Raw genomic sequence first — 21,069 nt, 5'->3', positions numbered from 1 at the left:
AATGTCTTGGCTTATATATTTTTGTTGGCTGTCATACAGGATAATAATCACAACATTATACAGTTGGGTAGTGACTACACACAAGGATACATCTTATTTTTGTGTTAACACTATCTGCTTCAGCTAATAATTTTATTCTATTTGTATGAATGCCATAAGAAGCATCTCTTGATTTCAGTATTCGACAACTGTTTTAATTTATTACGTTTTTTATACTCTGCTGAGTTAATCCAATTACATTCCCAGATCTCTAATAGATCATATCCTTAATTTCGTATTTCTGTACTTCTTGTTAATATATTTTGATGATATTCAGCCGGGTTCGATTCCTGGCGAGGTTAGGGATTTTTCCTGCGTCGAGATGACTGGGTATTGTTGTGTCGTCTTCATCATCATCATTCATCCCCATTACGGTCGGTGGAAGGCAATGGCAAACCACCTCCACTAGGACCTTGCCTAGTAAGGCAGCGCGGGTCTCCCTCGTCGCTCCCCTACGCTCTGTAAAGGAGTATGGGACTCTTCATCATCATCAATGTTCAGCCAATGAGGCTCAACTGATATTGCTAATTGTTTCACTTTTAAAACCTTTTTTTCAACCTTGCCAAAAACAGCCATTATATTGATGAACAGTATTGGTTTCTTTATCAATGCCATCTACTTTATCTCCACCGCCATTAAGAGTATGTTTAATATTATTATAGCTTAAACTTGTAAATTCATTGAATACTATTCAATGAAATGTGGATGAAGCCCGACCAACAGGCTTTACATGCATTGATCAAAAATGATAGTGCATTGAGAATGGCTAGTTTCTATCTGAAATCTAGATCTGCCAATAAAATTTAAAAAGGACGACGGATAGCTGAAATCTATTATTTACAAGTCAATATAACTGTCGCTGAGTGCAACAGCCTTCTGAATGGAAGGTGATCTGATTGGTTAAACTATTAAACCAGGCTATAGACTGTTTACTATAATTTTATTTTTATTTTTTATCCTGTACAGCAATTCTTCTATTACGTAAATATTTGAGGCACCACTAGGGGAGCTCCAGGCAGGTAAAGCAGAAAAGACTTCATACTAGTATTATGTGCATATGTTAGGGGTACAGTTTAGTGGTGGGTGTGATTACGTCACAGGTGGTCCTGTTAAACCGGAATCCACTACCAGCCAAACTACTCGACTTCCGATGTGACGCAGACCCTACGACGACATAGACCCAAGTTGTCAACAAGACACTGAGAAAGCTGATTGTGGCTCCATAATGGTGTGGGCTTTGTTTACAGGTAATGAACTAAATCCTCTGGTCCAACTGAACCGATCATTGACTGGAAATGGTTACGTTCGGCTACTTGGAGACCATTTACAGTTGTTCATGGCTTTAGTGTTCCCAAACAACAATGGGATTTTTATGGATGGCAATGCATCATGTCACCGGACCACATGTGCTCTTGCCAAGTGAAATTGGGACTCATCCGATTAGGCCACAGTTTTCCAGTCGCGTAGGGTGCAAACGATTTGGTCATGAACCCAGGAGAGACGCAGAAGGCGATGTCGAGCTGTTAGCAAAATCAGTCGCATCTGTCGTCTGCTGCCATAGCCCACTTCCGCCAAGTTCCGCCGCACTTTCTTTACGGATACGTTCGCCATACGTATCATATTGATTTCTGCGGTTATTTCACGCAGTGTTGCTTGTCTGACGGTGCTGAAAACTCTACGCTAACGCCGCTGCCCTCGATCGTTAAGTGAAGGACATGGCCACTGCGTTGTCCGGGGTGATAGGTAATACATGAAACATGGTATTCTCGGCACACTCTTGACTCTGTGGATCTCGGAATATTGAATTTCCTAACGATTTCCGAAATGGAATGTCCCATACATCTAGCTCCAACTACCATTCCGCGTTCAGAGTCTGTTAATTTCCGTCGTGTGACCATAATCACGTCGGAAACGTTTTCACGTGAATCACCTGAGTATATCCGCCAGGCACTGCTCTTTGATACCTCCTGTAAGCAATACTTCCGCCATCTGTATATGTGCACATCGCTATCATGGAAGTCTTCAAACAATGTTAACGTATAAGTGAGTATTTAAGTGCACATTTAGAGAAAAACACATATCCTTACATAAAGTTTGTTTTAGTAACCATTTGAGAGGCACTTCATTACAAGCTTAAACAACAACCTGTTCTTAGAATTGTACAATAAACTGATACTGAAAGGTGTCCTTCTGTTTAAGAGTTACTCCCTGTATCACTCAATAATCAATCAATTAGTTAAACTCGACTTTTAGTAATGCAAGTCGATCTTTGGAAACCTTTCTTTCATGGTATGTAAAACATTACTGAATGCTGCTCGATGATACTTAGTGTCCAGCGTAGTATATTGGCGTATTGCCTAGCCCAGCTAGAATGTACTTTTACTGATTTACTTCAACTCCTGTTAGTGAAATTCTTACGGTACCTTCACATATTTTCCCTCAATGGTCGAAATCAGTGTAATGCACTTGCCTATCTCTGACTACTTGACGTTTCGTTAAATAGTTACCTCTACTTCACATTGCAAAAAAAAAAAAAAAATAAATAAATAAATAACATTAGCAGTTACCACTGCTCGGTTGCTGACACGTAAAAACAAAACTTATAATACAACACTGGGCACTTTCAATCAACAGGGCAGCGCAAGCTGCATCCTAACAAGCAAAACCACAATGTGGAATATCAATTCACTTTAACTGAAAACAACACTGATAACCTTACACATTTCCTCTACCGATATAGAATGCTAAATGCAAAATGATTAACTGCGTCACAAGTACAAAATAACAACCTCATACATTATCATTACTGTTCATATCCCCTAATGAATCGGTTAGCACACTGGACTCGCATTCGGGAGGACGACGGTTCAATCCCGTCTCCAGCCATCCTGATTTAGGTTTTCCGTGATCTCCCTAAATCGTTTCAGGCAAATGCCGGGATGGTTCCTTTGAAAGGGCACGGCCGATTTCCTTCCCAATCCTTCCCCAACCTGAGCTTTCGCTCCGTCTCTAATGACCTCGTTGTCGACGGGACGTTAAACACTAACCACCACCACCGCCCCTAATGAATCATTGCTTAAGACTCCCACAAATCTGACAACACGAATATTCACACTGCACACAAAACACAATTAGTTCCTAGATCTCGGGGCATAGGAATGCTTGGTCGTTAAAGCATATTGAGGACGTGCTGTCAATGGATTGTCGTCTTTCTTCTTCACTATCTTTACAGTGTGCTTACTCTGTGAAACGTCCCCTTAGAAAAATTATACAAGACTGGTCTATGTGAAACGTCCTCTTTGAACAATTATACACGAATGTGCTTAAACTGACACACAATATTTTTAGCGCAACGCAATCTGACTTCCTAAAATCCCTACGAAAGAATCGCCCTGACTAACATTAACCTATACGTTACACAAATCACTTACCTCACAAAAATCTTCGTTACTCAAACTACTGCAATACAGCGAGCGCCACTACTGCCAGCTAACTAAAAGAATCAAACTACGGAAGTCACTAACTACTGAGGCACAGTTAGCAAATGAAAGATTTTAATAGAGAACAAACAATGTATTTACCTTAATAGTCATAATATATATATCAGTTCATGACACCAATTCTTACAAATTTCAAAACTCCGCCATCTCTCTCCCCACGTCCACCACTGCTGGCGGCTCACCTCCAACTGCGCAACGCTACGCGCTGTTAACATCCAGCTACCCAACACTGCAATGGCAGACGACAATGCAAACTAGCCACAGACTGCGCACAGCACAGCCAGTGATTTTTCATACAGAGCGCTATGTGGCGTTACCAATAAGAAAACCTAAACAGCCTACTTACATCTGTTGCGAAGTATTTGCGGTTGCGTCGTGGGCGGCACAGACGGGCTTTAACCCATCAAATGTGCTATCACCGTGTGATCAGACAATTGCACCTCTGCATTCACAGGAGAAATTACGCGTATAATAGGGTAGGGGCTCTCATGCTGAGATCAGAATTTCTTAGTTATTCCTTTCTTAAACATTAGATTTCGGAGCAAAATAATGTCTGCGGGTTTGTATTGGGGCAGCGTGGTTCCCTTGTTGGTGCATTTCAACTGTTTTTGAGTGACTTTGGAATTACTTCGTTTAAGCTGCTTCCTGATGACCTTAAGGCGGCGGGTTAGTCCCTTTACTTCCGCTATATCCACTATATGCGGTGTTTTCTCGTACTCAAACGGAGAATTCACGAGTCTCCAGTAACGTGCCTCATGGGGCGTAAACCTGTTGTCTCTACGCCGAGCGCCTGCAATATCGGCCACCAGCGGTACGCATCGGTAAAGCGGGCCCCGGACCAAGTAGGTGTAAGCATTGCCAGTCCACGGTGTGCGCTAACTCTTCACTAGGCAGTCTCACTTGCGTCATCAGAAGTTGTGGTATCCACAGTTCTACTTTCTTCCGCACACCACGTGACGGGACATAGTCTGCCATGTATCCTAGAGTTGGTGCAATATATAGGCCCGTGCCGAGGCACGGCTGCTCACAGTGAGTGAGCCGCTCCTGGTGGCAGCAGAAGCGGCATGCACAGTCCTCCGAACGTCGACCGCTGGAAGTCTTCACGTCCTCGGTCATTCCCGACGGTTACGTGGTCTCTGACCGTAATCATCCGTTACTCGAGTAACTGTTTTGTTAAATAACTTAAACGTCAAGGTCGAACCTCCGTCTTGGGTAGTGGTATTAAGTTGTGTTTGAACTGGAACCATTTTCTGATTTAATTTCTTTATTGTGGACCTCAGAAGTGGCCAGGAGAACTATTACTTTGTGTGGCTGAAGAATGTTTTTGATGGGCAGTGTGAGGTGGCTACAATTTCGTACCTTACTAGCACTCATCTACATACTTTGCCGTGACTTAACACCCGGAATTAGGTATCTTTTGATAGGTTGTACATCCTATATATCAATATTTAAAGAAGAATGACATTGTCACTTACACTTTGTAGATAGTTCTTAACGCTTACTGCATGAAACGTGAGGGATTGTCTTTATTATCAAAACGGCCTAATGAATGATTGACTATACTAGCAGAGTTTGGAACGCCAGTGGAAACGAAGCGGCAGGCATAACTCAGGCTCTGGGTAGAAAAGCTCACACAGGTGTGTTGGTCTGCTTTAACACAGGAAGTATCCCAAGACGGACGGTCGGAGCACCTGAGCGCTGAAGCACAATACAGCGGCCCCCGGCCTGTACTGTAGCGGGGCCGGAAGGATAACCGGATAATACTTCCGAAACTGTGAAAATCTTGGACGCAGCAGCGAGGAATGAGGGAGCGTTACCTCGTAAATCATCCAGGCTGAGTTATTTCCGAGGATTTTTACTCTGAGAAGCATACCGTTGCATGAATTCCTAATTAATGGGTATAGGTATTAACTCGCAAACTTCCCGCGTTGGACGACAAAAGATTAAAATATGGTTGTTCGGCGTTTGGAAGAATCTGTAGAGAGGGAGAATATTCCGTGGTTTCGAGAATATGATTAGCCTTCTGCAGTTACGAGGGAGGGCAGCCGAACTTTGCTGGGAAGCCAGCAGTGGAGAGAAATGGTCTTCCGTTTTGAGCACCCGTGTTGGACGGTCGCCTAGTGTCAGCTCTTGTTGTTACAGACGGACTTGCTGTCTTCGCTCTCAGAAGATTTTACAGTTATAACGGTTAGGCACTACACTGTTGCGAACTTATACGAGTCTGGACTTCGCCTCGGCGTAGGGAGTCTTCGTTGAGTACGCAGCGTTCAGCGATTGAAAGCACTTTCTCTGTCTATACTCACATAGAAACGTTATCTGAATTCCGTCCTTGTACCTGGGAGCTGGCGTTTCTTGTCTGTAGAACACAGAGAGGAGGAGACAGTATTAGATCATACTAGTCAGGGGACCGCCTTCTGCCATCCTAGTGTTTGAAAGAGTTTCTTATTTTGTTGCTGGAGTTCTTCCATTGTCGCAGACGTGTACGAGAACCATCACTCCAACGCACGGGACGCAGCACATACGGTGTTATTGCTAATTGCTTCGGCTTATTAGGGCTATAAAGCTTAACAGGTGTGATCACGTAAGTTTTATTTCCACTGAGGTTGCAAACCACTGCAGATTATGTTTGAAAGTATCGTCTTCTAGTGTTTGGTGCGTAGATAATGTCAGTCATCTCGCGTTATTTATATTAGATCTCTTAGCCACAAAAAAGGGGCAGATTTGGGCAATTGGTCAGTAATATTAGTTAGGAAATCCATATGTGTCTCTTTATGTCCATTTGACATTGACATATAAACATTTGTAATGTATAAAAGGAGTTTTAATCTACAATAAATATATAAGCAAAATAAACAACTAACATTTTGTAGTTACTAGTTCCCTTAATCATTTATTTATGTAGTTTATATGTTAATGAGCAACAAGGAAGAAATAATACCACCATTAAGAGATCCTAAGATCTGCTTCATAGGGTAGTCAGACAGGGCCAGAACTTCAATTTCGCGTTCAGTATTTTCCGTTGCGTGCATCCGTTTTTACACTCACCTGGAGTAGCATCTCGGAGCAGTTAGAATTGTAATAAAATCCTTATACTCGGCTTGGAACTTTCTTTTTCTGTACGTAGCCAGTTGACATAGCAGTGGCCACGAGGAACTCTAATTTCGTTTTGTATGCTCACGTATGTAGATTTGATCCATTAGATCAAGTGTACTGTTCATTTTGTAGACTGTTGCAATTGGTCAAACATAACAGAACAAATGGACGCTTCCAAACAAGTGCTATTTCTGCTCCAGTAACTTCCAGTCGAACGAGTGGAGTCGCTGTCGGGTATGCTTCCGGAGGTCTCCCAGCGTCTCATTAGAATTGACAACTTAGTCAAGAACTTCCGGACGGCTGCCCCACAGCTTCAACAGTCTCACAAGAAGATGGAACCTTGGATCAACTACGCGGCGCGTATGGAGCAACACTTCGTGGCCCCTGGTATCACTGGTGACACCCAGCAGCGCACCTACCTCCTGGTCTAGAGCCTGAGATCTATCGCCTCATACAGTAACTACACCCAGAGGTGCAACACCGTGATCTCTGTTACGATACTCTGAAGGTCAGTCTTCTGAGTACTTTGATGTGGCCACTGCACGGCATAAATTAATTAACTGCCACAAGACCACCGGGCAGTCTTACCGGGAATGCGGGAATGGACTCAGCATCTTCGAGGGTTATTTCTGGACTGCCATTTTGTCTGTCAGCTTAAATACTAAACACCTTTTTCCCAAAGCTGTTCCACAGACGAAGACCGCACTGCAGTTCCTTCTCTAAATCCTCGCACAAACGAAAAAATGGCTGACATCGAAATAAGTGTCCAAGGAATAGAAAAGCAACTGAAATCACTCAACAGAGGAAAGTCCACTGGACCTGACGGGATACCAATTCGATTCTACACAGAGTACGTGAAAGAACTTGACCCCCTTCTAACAGCCGTGTACCGCAAGTCTCTAGAGGAACGGAAGATTCCAAATGATTGGAAAAGAGCACAGGTTGTCCCAGTCTTCATGAAGGGTCGTCGAGCAGATGCACAAAACTATAGACCTATATCTCTGACATCGATCTGTTGTAGAATTTTAGAACATGTTTTTTGCTCGCGTATCATGTCATTTCTGGAAACCCAGAATCTGCTTTGTAGGAATCAACATGGATTCCGGAAACAGCGATCGTGTGAGACCCAACTCGCTTTATTTGTTCACGAGACCCAGAAAATATTAGATACAGGATCACAGGTAGATGCCATTTTCCTTGACTTCTGGAAGGCGTTCGATACAGTTCCGCACTGTCGCATGATAAACAAAGTAAGAGCCTACGGAATATCAGACCAGCTGTGTGCCTGATTGAAGAGTTTTTAGCAAACAGAACACAGCATGTTGTTCTCAGTGGAGAGACGTCTGCAGACGTTAAAGTAACCTCTGGCGTGCCACACGGGAGTTTTATGTGACCGTTGCTTTTCACAATATATATATAAATGACCTAGTAGATAGTGTCGGAAGTTCCATGCGGCTTTTCGCGGATAATGCTTTAGTATAAAGAGAAAGTTGCACCATTAGAAAATTGGAGCGAAATGCAGGAAGATCTGCAGCGGATAGGCACTTGGTGCAGGGAGTGGCAACTGACCCTTAACATAGACAAATGTAAAGTATTGCGAATACATAGAAATAAGGATCCTTTATCGTATGATTATGTGATAGCGGAACAAACACTGGTAGCAGTTACTTCTGTAAGATATCTGGGAGTATGCGTACGGAACGATTTGAAGTGGAATGATCATATAAAATTAATTGTTGGTGAGGCGGGTGCCAGGTTGAGATTCATTGGGTGAGTCCTCAGAAAATGTAGTCCATCAACGAAGAAGGTGGCTTACAAAACACTCGTTCGACATATACTTGAGTATTGCTCATCAGTGTGGGATCCGTACCAGGTCTGGTTGACGGAGGAGATAGAGAAGATCCAAAGAAGAGCGGCGCGTTTCGTCATAGGGTTATCTGGTAAGCATGATAGCGTTACGGAGATATTTAGCAAACACAAGTGGCAGACTCTGCAAGAGAGGCGCTCTGCATTGCGGTGTAGCTTGCTGTCCAGGTTTCGAGAGGGTGCGTTCTGGATGAGGTATCGAATATATTGCTTCCCCCTACTTTTACCCCCCGAGGAGATCACGAATGTAAAATTAGAGAGATTCGAGCGCGCACGGAGGCTTTCCGGCAGTCGTTCTTCCCGCGAACCATACGCGACTGGAACAGGAAAGGGAGGTAATGACAGTGGCACATAAAGTGCCCTCCGCCACACACCGTTGGGTGGCTTGCTGAGTATAAATGTAGATGTAGTTGTAGATCCTACCTGTTAACAGTCCTTCACGGCTTCTCTGGTGCGCGACATGGTTACCGTTAGTTCATCAGACAACACCCTCCTTATCGATCTCTTGAAACTAATAGATCGTTCTCTGGACACATTTCTTCCTGTTATACGGGCATTCTAGCAGTCATTACGTTCCAGTGCCTCTCTTCAGGATCTGTATTCTATTTATGCCGCCCGACCAACTCGCCGGCACCGCCCGACCCCACGCACATTCGGTCTCCCGGAGGCACCGACTGTGGGACCCGACTTCGCAGTTAATCGCCACCCATAATCTTTGCCTTCATATCGACACTGTTTTTCCCAGCATCCGCGACATCAATGACCCCACTGGCGAGCAAAATGCACCCCCTGTAATATAGTGAGACATAGAAATGAGCTCCGCCTGTCTCCCTCCAAGATGTTGGTTAATTCCATACATTTAGATCTGTCTTATACTGGAGAGGACGACGCAGGCGGCGTCTTTCCCACCGTATCTGTGGTCCAGTCGGTCTTTCCGCAACCAACGAAAGCCGTTTCCGTCCGACTGTCAATTAACAACGTAGCCCTTGACTTTCAAAAATTCAAATTGTTCAAATGGCTCTGAGCACTATGGGACTTACCATCGGAGGTCATCAGTCCCCTAGAACTTAGAACTACTTAAACCTAACTAACCTAAGGACATCACACACATCCATGCCCGAGGCAGGATTCGAATCTGCGACCGTAGCAGTCGCGCGGTTCCGGAGTGAAGCGCCTAGAACCGTTCGGCCACCGCTCCGTACAGGCCCGTCTGTAACTATCATTGATTAGGAAACATATGTGCGGGTAGGTTACTCGCCCTTACGCTCATTCGACATCCCGCTTCCCAGTTGTAGCAACGATGCCAGGTTGATGCCATATTTCTCGACTTTCGAAAGGCGCTCGACTCTGTTCCACTGTCGCTTGCTCCAAAAAGTGCGCGCTTACGGTCTATCCGATGACATATGCGGATGGATAGAACGTTTTCTGACAGCAGAGAGTAGTATGTCGTCCTGAATGGATTTATTTCAACAGAAACAAGCGTAACTTGAGATGTGCCACAGGCCAGGGTAATAGGTCTACTGCCTTTTACGATTTACATGACCGATCTGGTTGATGGTATTGACAGTGGCATTAGACTGTTTGCCGATGATGCTGTAGTCTACAGGAGAGTAGTATCACACGAAAGTTGTGAACGAATCAATGAGGATTTGCAGAAAATAAATGCGTGTTGTAATGACTGGCAGTTATCTCTCAATATTAGTAAGTGTAACCTACTGCGTATAACAAGACGAAAATCCCCATTAATGTACAAGTACGAAATACATCCCCAGTTCTTGGAAGCGGTAACATCCGTCAATTATCTGGATGTGACTATTCGAAATGATCTCAAATGGAATGATCAGATTACACAAGTAACAGGCAAGGCGAACTATGGATTGCGGTTTATTGGTAGAATCCTGAAGTGATGCAGTCCTTCAACAAAGGAAATTGCTTACAATACGTTAGTTCGTACAGTCTTAGAGTATTGTTCGTCTGTATGGGACCCATACCAGTTGGCTCTGATTCAATAGATTGAAAAGGTCTAAATAAGAGCGGCAAGATTCGTCACTGGTACATTCAGCCATCACGAGAGCGTTACAAATCTCAGAAAGTATGAAGTGGGACACACTTGCAGATAGACGACGCGCTAAACGGAAGGGGCTGCTCACTAAATTCCGAAATCCGATCTTCACCGAGGATGTAGAGCATATATTATTACCACCAACTTTCAAATCGCTCAATGATCACCATTCAAAGACAAGGGAAATTAGAGCTCGTACTGAGGCGTTCAGACAATCGTTTTTCCTCGCGCGATCTGCGAGTGGAACAGAGGGGGGGAAATATGACTTTAGTGCAAATTGTGCCCTCCGCCACACACTGCTTCGTGGCTGGGGGAGTATATATGTAAATGGAGATCTTAATCCAATATGAGGCCAGTTTTCCGATCCGTTCACTACCACTCCATTTCATTGTCGGCTCAGATTCAGATCATCAGTTCTCTCGGTGAGCATAATCTCTTAGGAATTGACCTTGTTAACTTTTTGAGCCTAGATGTCCGTAATACTGTTAATACTCCTCTTTCTGTCCGGGCAATCACGGATAATTCCTGCTTACACGGAATGCCGGCACAGTTTGGCTTCACATTCGAGCAATCCACTACGTGTGTCACTGGAGTCGAAGCCCATGTGCCTCTGTTCGTGCAGATGGTTGTTGTCTTGCAAACGTCCCACTCAGGGATCGAGACGTGGCTGCATGATCCGTTACAGCCATGCGGATAAGATGCCTGTCATCTCGACTGCTAGTGATACGAGGTCGTTGAGATCCAGCACGGCGTTCCGTATTACCCTCCTGAACCCAGCGATTCCATATTCTGCTGACAGTCATTGGATCTCGACCAACGCGAGCAGCAATGTCGCGATACGATAAACCGCATTTGCGATAGGCTACAATCCGACTTTTATCAAAGTCGGAAACGTGATGGTACGCATTTCTCCTCCCTACATGAGGCATCACAACAACGTTTCACCAGGCAACGCCAGTCAACTGCTGTTTCTGTATGAGAAATAGATTGGAAACTTTCCTCATGTCAGCACGTTGTAGGTGTCGCCACCGGCGCCAACCTTGTGTGAATGCTCTGAAAAGCTAATCATTTGCATATCACAGCATCTTCTTCCTGTCGGTTAAATTTCGCATCTGTAGCACGTCATCTTCGTGGTGTAGCAATTTTAATGGCCAGTAGTGTAAAATTAGACAATACTAGAATACACAGGAATCAAGTCACACGTTATCCAGAACTGCATCTTGACGAAAAACAGACTTTCAACTATCATATCGAACAAACAATTGACAACTTCTCCAAAATTAAGCACAAACTGCCAACACTCAACGCAACTCAGTACAAATTACCTATTAAGGCGATAAAGACCAACCACATTGCAACGTTTGAATCCATCGCATGCTTCGTCGCAAGTTCTTGGACTCACAGACTTGACGCATAGACTAACAAGACAATTACAAAACGAGGTCACCGTAGTGTACTCCTAAGAATGAGCGGAGCCTTCAACACCACCTCACTAGAGGCACTTAGCGTTGGTATGGGGATCTGAATTATACAGTAGACATAAGAATGCGTTATAGAACTGCACTTTACTGACTTAAGAGAGACAGATTCGATAAATTCAACAAAATTACATTATAAAAAAAACACAAATGAAACAATGGTGGAGTCAAACATGGCAGAGAGAGTGGGACGTATCCGACAAAGGTTGCCAAGTACACTCTTCCTTCACTCTTTCTTTCCTGACGTACGCGAAAGACTACAACTGCAACATGTCGAACCAGACCGGGCGATGGTCGATTTGCAAAGAAACTGGGTTACCAAAACATGTCACACTGCTATGCAACATTCTAGCACGCGTGAGATCCATACATAACGACAATGACATGGCCGGAATAATACGTAATTCCGATGATTCGAACACAATAAATAATGTAGCCGATATTGTGTATAACAAACAGCGTGAAGAACACAAACGCAAAACCCATATGTAACGAGGCGTAGACAGCCAAAAACAACACGGCAAACCACATCGGAGGCCACAAGCACGATCACAGTTTCCGAAACCGAGGAAGGAAGCGAACATGACTCAGAAGGGATCAACATGTAAGAGACCCAAAACAACAAGACATAAAACTGCATGCCATAACACAGACACAAAAAGCGCAACAGACAGTAACAATCATAAAACAAATAAACACCGACACCACATACTAAAACTCTAGTAAAAATATAACGTCGCTTGGGAGGAGAAGGCAAGAAGAACTTTTATTCCGAGCCTCCTCCTCTCCAACGACACACTGCATATTGTTCAAAGCACACTGTACACAAACAGTAATGTATTATTCGTCTTATTATGCGTAGACAAATGTATATTCTCTTCTCTGTCTAAAGCCACAATCAGTGGATTTTATATATCATATGTTATGTTCTGTATAAAGTATGAATAAGACTAAAAATGTAATGTATTAAGTTATTGAAGGTGCATTGCATTCAAGCAGCAATGAATTACGTTCTATTTCTACTAACGGATTTACAACTATACGGGGTATTCCTCTTGTAATGCTAAAATTCATGCATTCCATGTATCAAATGCTCAATCAGTATTTAATCCCTACAATACTAGTTGTATATAGCAAAGGTATCATATAGAATATACCACAACTACCAACAATAAGTCGGCCGAGCGGTTCAGGGCGCTTCAGTCGGGAACCGCGCGACTGCTACGGTCGCAGATACGAATCCTGCCTCGAGCATGGATGTGTTTGATGTCCTTAGGTTAGTTGGGTTTAAGTACTTCTGTTATAGGGGACTGATGACCTCAGATGTTAAGTCCCCTAGTGCTCAGAGCCATTTGAACCAACAATAAGACAAACAAACAACTATGAATGTCATATAGTGTCCTGACATGCAACACTCCACGTAACATATCAATACACACAAACACAGTAAACATACATAAACATAAGACATTTCAAATGAGAGTAGCTCGATGTTCTGCCGAGACCTTCTTACTTGAAATAGGTAGAAATAGGCTTTTATCAACCAACAAGGTACCTAGACTAAGTTTCATGCCTAGACTATATTATACATCCAAATATATACGTCACTTTCCTCCATTCGTTGAAACTTATTTTCACCACACCCATTGTATTACATTTTTTATTTTATTTTTTGACATTTGCATTATATAAATTATATTCTCATCAACTTAGGCAGAAACAAACTATAGAGAACCGCTTTAACAGTTGTTGAGCAATCTATTCTCTGCAACCTTAGAGAAAACTTTGTCTTATGTCTAACTATTAACAGACAGTGATTTTGTGAACATTGTTAACATGGCGGACACAATGCAAAACAACAGTGAAGTTATTAATGGGGAGGGACAAGTTAATGCTTTAGTCAATGTAGAATGCGAGTTTGGACTTGAGAATACCACACTTAACGTAATGGAAGATAGTGGTGCAGTTAGTTTCGATTCAACGACGCCTACTTCAACACCAGTGGTAGTCAGCAAACAGGAACTAGTGTTAGCACTAACGACTTGATAGTGCAGATTTTGAGAGAAATCAAACAGGAAAGTAATAACGCCAATGAAGAAATAAAGAATTTATCAAATGCTCACTAATTCGCTGAACCAGAAACATAAGGAGCTCCAAAAGGAATGTGATACCAAACATGAAGAACTTGAAAATAAAATGCAAGATCTTAACACAAAAGTTAATGAACAAGATAAACACTCGAGCACGTTAGTTAACAGAGTGCCTGAAACAGTTAAGGCTCAAAACGATGAAATTTTTAAAATTAAGAGTACATGTAAAGGCACCAAAGAAACAATTTTTAAGTTAACTCAAGGCGTACAGACGCAATGTACTGAACTGAGTACCGAAGTAGGCGAAATTCGCCGAAAGGTAATGTCATCCGAAAATTGTTTGAACAATGTCAATAAAGAACTTATACGTCAGGAAATCAATGCAGCGTCACGCGAAGTTGATAACAGTATGGTTAACGTACTTCAAGTTATTGTAGATAATGGATTGAGCGTACGCAATTTTCAAGATTACGATCCGAAACAAGGTATCCATGCAGTTGCATTTATTAAGCAATTTAAACACGCGTTTCCAAGACATAATACGGAACGTGCGAAAATTGATACGTGCATTAGCCACATGAAGGGCGAAGCACATATCAGTACTTCAGAAAATTATTCGCTGTACAAAGAATTTGAATCTGCATTTTTGAGTAAATTTTGGTCGTGAGAAAAACAATGGGATGTAAAATCAAAGATTCTTACACCGCCGAACTACGCAAGACATTATGGAACAATGAAACCTATCACATACAAGGTTGGATATCTGATCCTAATTCAGACACACACGAGGTCATCTAGTGTGAATGAGGAGATAAAAAAGTTCAATCATTGTTACAAAGGACCATACAAGATTAGAAAATTGGCTCACCCGAATTCAGTGGGGGTAGAAGTGATTAAATCTGACAAATATCATAGCCTACAACATGTTGAGAACATTAAGTTGTATAAGTGTCCTGAACTATCACAAGGAAGTGTCAAATAGTGAACCGTGTTTAGTTATAAATATGCTACGTTACTGATGTACAAACCTTTGGACTATAGTCGGCAGCTATTGTGAGATGTTGAAGACTGTAGTCGGTAACTGCAGCGAGTGCATTTTATTCTCTGTGTTTGATATCGTGCGACTTTCTCTCATGTCCTGTGACAGGTGCAGCAGTGGACAACGGAGCGACGCTTGTAGCGTGTGTTTTGGTTTTCAGGAAGCAGGCAACAGTCACAGCTAAGCGCGCAGCGCGTTAGTCTTTTGTTACCTCACGCTGCCGTAATGTTATTTTATTGTTTTCATGCCTGCCTGCCAATGACCTTCGACGCCCGGAGCGCTACAGTTTGGGGGAGGAGGAGGTGGCTGACGTCACGAACAGCTGACTGGCATCTGGCGCTTGTCAACATAACGGGAACGTGGCGCCGACGAACCGTACGGCGGAATGAGGTTATTCTTCGTGCGCGTAATAACAGCTCCTAGATCTTCCTGTCTCTGGCGGTGTCGATGTCACTCTTCCCTTGCATCGAACGTCGTAACTGCGTGTGACGACCAGCTCAACACACAGGACAGTGATAAAAGCAGAGTAACAAGTGCTGTGTTACATATAGTGTTTGTGAGTCCTCAGCGGCGACGATGCCACTGCCCCTAATGAAATCGTGTGAAGTACTGCTCAGCTTATAGGTAGGGCCCCAAAGCAGAGTACCCAGTATTTCCTTATGGTGTGAAAAGTGCTCAAGCCAATGTTTTTGGTTATAAATGATTAACTCAATGTAACTGGGTTGTGAATGGAAAATATTTCTTTAAAGGTATGTACTGATTTTTGTATAAGTAGTCTGGGTACTGTGTGCCAATTTACAAATTTCAATAGTTAATTGATAAAATGTTTTATGCCTGTAACTGTAGTTTTGACAGATGCAGAGTGTCAATGCTTTTGTATCTATAGGTTTTACATTTGTATTAGATTATTTAAAACTAGGCTCATTTATTCAGATTCCATTCCTTACTGTGATTAATGTGTGTAATTAAGAGTAACCTTTACTAATATGCTTGATATCTCCAACGGAAAGGATAATGTCAGTCACATTATCTTATCTTTGTTTTTACATTTTTCATGCTAATTAACAGACAGTTAGTAAATCATGTGTAACGCTCTTGCTTTCATTAAATAATTTTCAAATTGCTATATTCATTGATCATGTTTTATGTGCGTGAAGATAAGGTTAATTAACATTAGTTATATTTAGAAAGTCATTTGTTCTCAGGATCAGATACATATTGCAACTACTTTGACATGAAATACTAGTGTAATTTTCAAATTTTGCTTTTTAATGGTATAACTTTCTCTAGGACTTCTGAGTCCCCTCAAAAGGTAACCTTGCTCTAGTTTTGTTTTGGTGGGGATCTGAGGGTACTGATGTGTAGTATCTGTAAGTGGTTGTTCTTTGGAGGGCAACAATGCCCAGTGGCACAGCGAGTCGCAAGCAGAGGCAGTTGTTGAGAGGCTGTGGAAGGTGTAGGATGTGGGAGCCAAAGGCGGTCGCATAGCGAAGGATTTATCTCTATGTTTAATAGTAGTGGCACACAGTTCGAATAATAGTGTGTTTATGTTTGTGCAGTGTGATAAAGGAAATAAATTAAATTTTACCAGTTCTTAATGTGTCTCCATCAGTTAGTACCACACCATTGCATTTAACAATGAACAAAGTCTCGATATACACGGCCAACTACAACAAGAGGAATGTAAGATAATAATCATTAAATAACCCACATAATCTCCAAGGAGACGGGAGCTTATAATAGTCACAAACATATGGGTCACAATTTTAGACTAACAGTTGGTAACAGGTAGGTTTTTTAAATTAAAATGCAGAACGTAGGTTTGTTTGAACATTTTATTTCGGTTGCTCCAATGTGATACATGTACCTTTGTGAACTTACCATTTCTGTGAATGCAAGCTGTTACAGTGTGATTACCTGTAAATATCACATTAATGCAATAATGCTCAAAATGATGTCCGTCAACCTCAATGCATTTGGAAATACATGTAATGACGTTCCTCTCAACAGCAAATAGTTCACCTTCCCTAATGTTCGCATATGCACTGACAATGAGCTGACGGATGTTTACAGGCATTGTCAGTGGATCACGATAGCAAATATCCTTCAACCTTTCCCACAGAAAGAAATCCGGGGACGTGAGATACGGTGAACGTGCGGGTCATGGTATGGTGCTTCGACGAGCAATCCACCTGTCATGAAATATGCTATTCAATACCGCTACAACCGCATGCGAGCTGTGTGCTGGACATCCATCATATTGGAAGTACATCACCATTCTGTCATGCAGTGAAACATCTTGTAGTAACATCGGTAGAACATTACATAGGAAATTAGCATACATTGCACCATTTATATTGCCATAGATAAAATGGGGGCCAATTGACAAGTCAGCCATCGCGGAGCATTGCCTAGAAAACTGACATAAAATACAGTCCGAAAATACGAAAGTGTTGGCTCATGTGTCTACATATTGGGACTCCGTTATAAAGGAAGTGGCCGAGATTCTTTTGAACAACAACAATTTCAACAGAGACAGGGTTACACACTCAGCAGGACATGGGGGCGGGCGCTGTACATCGAAAGAAAGCAAAGACAGATGTGCGACGCGGGAGCGGCAGTTTCAAACGTGGCACTTGGCCCTGGCGCCACCTGACGCCACCGGTGCTGCCACAGGCAATAGCTCTGCAAGCTGCCCGGGTCGGCTTACACGCACGCACCACATTGGGTCAATCTGATTGGCTGCTGATGATATCATCATGCATATATAAGCGAGAGACCATAGCAGCCCTGGCACGCCTCAACTCCACCCTCCCTGTCAACTCCTCCAAGTACTGGTCAGCCTCCACTGCCTTACTGGTAGCTATCCCATCCCACATTTCCCAATCCTCCATGACGATCGACCCCTTCCTGACAACTTCAGTAAGGATAACTATTTTGCTTCCCATCTCTCCGAGGCCTTCTCCATTCCTGGTGATCCCCATTTTGATTCTCCCTCTTCCCCACTGTCCTTGACCACACTGACACCTCTGTCCCTCCACATGCCCCTAGCTTCCAGTACTTGGTTCGGTTACCCCCCTCAGACACCAACACTCCCATCACCGCACACGACATCACAACACCGTCCATGGTCATGATGGAGTCACCTACCACCACCTCAAGGAATTCCCCCCCCCCCCCCCCCCGTTCTTCATGACTGTCCTTGCTACCCTGTACAATGTCCTCCTCTCTACTGGGTTTTACCCCGACATGTGGAAGACTTCCTGTGTCCTACTGTCCTGCTGTTCCCTAAACACAACAAACCCCCCCTCTGATACCCTCTGATACCCCATCCCATCTGCCTCACCTCCATGTTCAGTAAGGTCTTCAGGACCATCCTCTCTCACTGTATTCACTGCCACCTTAACCAGCACCACCTCCTTCACCTTACCCAATGTGGCTTCCGGCCTACCTTCTCCACCGACGACCAGCTCCTTAACCTTGCAAATCTTCTTTCCCTCCAGCGTATCTCCCATTGCTCCACTATCTTTGTTTACCTTGATCTCCAGAACGCCTATGACCATGTCTGGCATCCCAGGCTGCTCTTCAAACTCTAGACCTATGCTCTACCCATCAACTTCGTCCAACTCGTTGCCTCCTTCCTCTCCCATCGTCCCTCCTATGTGACTATCCACAGTTCCAACTCTCGTACTTTCTATCCCTCTGTCGGCGTGCCCCAAGGCTCTGTCCTTTCCCCTTTCCTCTATCTCCTGTACACTGCTGATATGCCCAAACCTCCCCTGCCTGTTCATCTTCTCCGGTTTGCTGATGACAGTGTCATCCTAGCCCTTTATCCTACCCTTCAACCATCCCAATGTACCTTCCAAACCCATCTTGACCAATTCACTGCTTGGTGCAAACAGTGGTTCCTCTGTATCAACCCCTCCAAGACCCAGGCGATCATCATAGGCCGCACCACCTGCTTCTTCTGTCTCCATGATTTCTACCACACAATTTATGGTCGTACTATCCACCTCACTCCTACCCTCAAATACCTTGGCCACACCCTCGACCGCCACCTCACCTGGACTCCCCATCTCCTTACCATCCAAAACAAAGCTCACAACAGACTCTGCCTCCTGAAACTCCTGTCAGGCCAGACATGGGGTCTGCATCCTTCCACCATCCTTCACACCTACAAGTTCTTGATCTACCCCATACTCTGTTATGCCAGCGTTGCTTGGATTTCCGTCCCTCCCAGATTTTATAAATCCCTCCAAATCCTCGAACACCATGTGCTCTGCCTAGCCTTCCCCATCCGCCATCCATCCCCCACACGCATACTCCATGACCTCATTGCCTTCCCCTACCTTCTCCTTTTACTTGAACACATCCACACATCCACTGCATTGATCCCCCTCATCCCCTGGTGTCTTCCTTTCTCTCCACCCCCAGCCCGTTGCTGCGCCTTGACCGTTGTGTCCCACCCTCTCTCCATTCCACACCCTCCGCCTCCTTTACCAACGCAACTTCCACCATCTACCCCTCCCGGATGATGAGCTTCACCCTGACATCTACTCTTCCTACCAACTCTAACCCCATCTTCCTGCCTCCTCCTCAGGGCTCCCTCTCCTCCCCCTCCCTTCTTCTGAGCGGCTTTCCCCTCCTACTACCCCTCCCTCTCTTGTGCTCCCTTTCACTGTCTCTGCACTCCCTCCTGCTTTATCTTCCCTTCTTCACCTCCTGCCTCTTAGCGTACCCACTGATGCCCCTAATCTATTCATCCTGCCACCTCCCCTGCTGCCCCTTGCTCTCCCCTCCTTTTCCATCATCTTTGGCCTCTCCCTTGGCAGGTCCCACCTGGCAGTTTTGTTCTTCATCATGTGTGCTCCAAGTGGGTTTTAAGTGTGTTGTTCTGGAGTGTTTTTAATACTGTGGCCGATTTTTAACCTGTTCCTGTCCACTCAGTGTCTTCTTTGTGTTTTAAGAATCACCAACTGTGTTTTTTAACTTTATGATGACTTTTAATTGTCCCCCCATGAACGTCTCCATCTCAGTGTATTTTTACCTCCATTATCTCCCCTTACTCTGTTTTATGTTCCCCTTTTTGATCGCCTTATATATGTAACATTTTATTCTTGTCTTAGTTGTCATGTCACTCGACTGAAGAGCGGCGGATAGTGCCGCTGACAGCCCTCCCCTGCCCATTTGGGTATGGGAATGAAATCATAATAAAGGAAAAAAGCAGCCCTGGTAGTCAGTGAACTCCTGACGATGATGGCGGAGATGGCCATCGAAAGCACGAGAATTTTATTCGAATTGACATGGCTGGAAAACCGAGAACGTTTTATTCATATATGCCATTGCGAAAGTCTTTGAGGACTAATGTATCTAGCTATTGATATAACGCAAGATTTTTCTCGAATCTTTAAAAAAATAGGCATGAGTGTCTACCTAACGACGAACCATGGTTCAGTGTTTGAGGAGAAGACTGCCACGGAAACTGTAGTGTTACTGTAAACAGCGATAAGACTGTTAATAAAATTCTTCTGGGTTAGAGACCGCATTGTCATTTATAAAATTCCAACGTTTCGACGTCTGTTGCAAGACGCCTTCCTCAGGGTGTGTTGCTAACTGCTAACTGCAACACACCCTGAGGAAGGCGTCTTGCAACAGACGCCGAAACGTTGGAATTTTATAAATGACAATGCAACTGCAACACACCCTGAGGAAGGTGTCTTGCAACAGACGCCGAAACGTTGGAATTTTATAAATGACAATGCGGTCTCTAACCCAGAAGAATTTTATTAACATTGACAACGGCCGCGGAAGCCTACGGTTACATTTAGCGATAAGACTGTTTAACGGGGATGAGCTCCAGTAGTAGAGTAAAGATGCATCACAAACTTACAAGGGACGTTCA

Source organism: Schistocerca gregaria, chromosome X, assembly GCF_023897955.1.
Source record: "Schistocerca gregaria isolate iqSchGreg1 chromosome X, iqSchGreg1.2, whole genome shotgun sequence".
Taxonomy (NCBI): Eukaryota; Metazoa; Arthropoda; class Insecta; order Orthoptera; family Acrididae; genus Schistocerca; species Schistocerca gregaria.
This window is presented reverse-complemented; position numbering follows the sequence as displayed.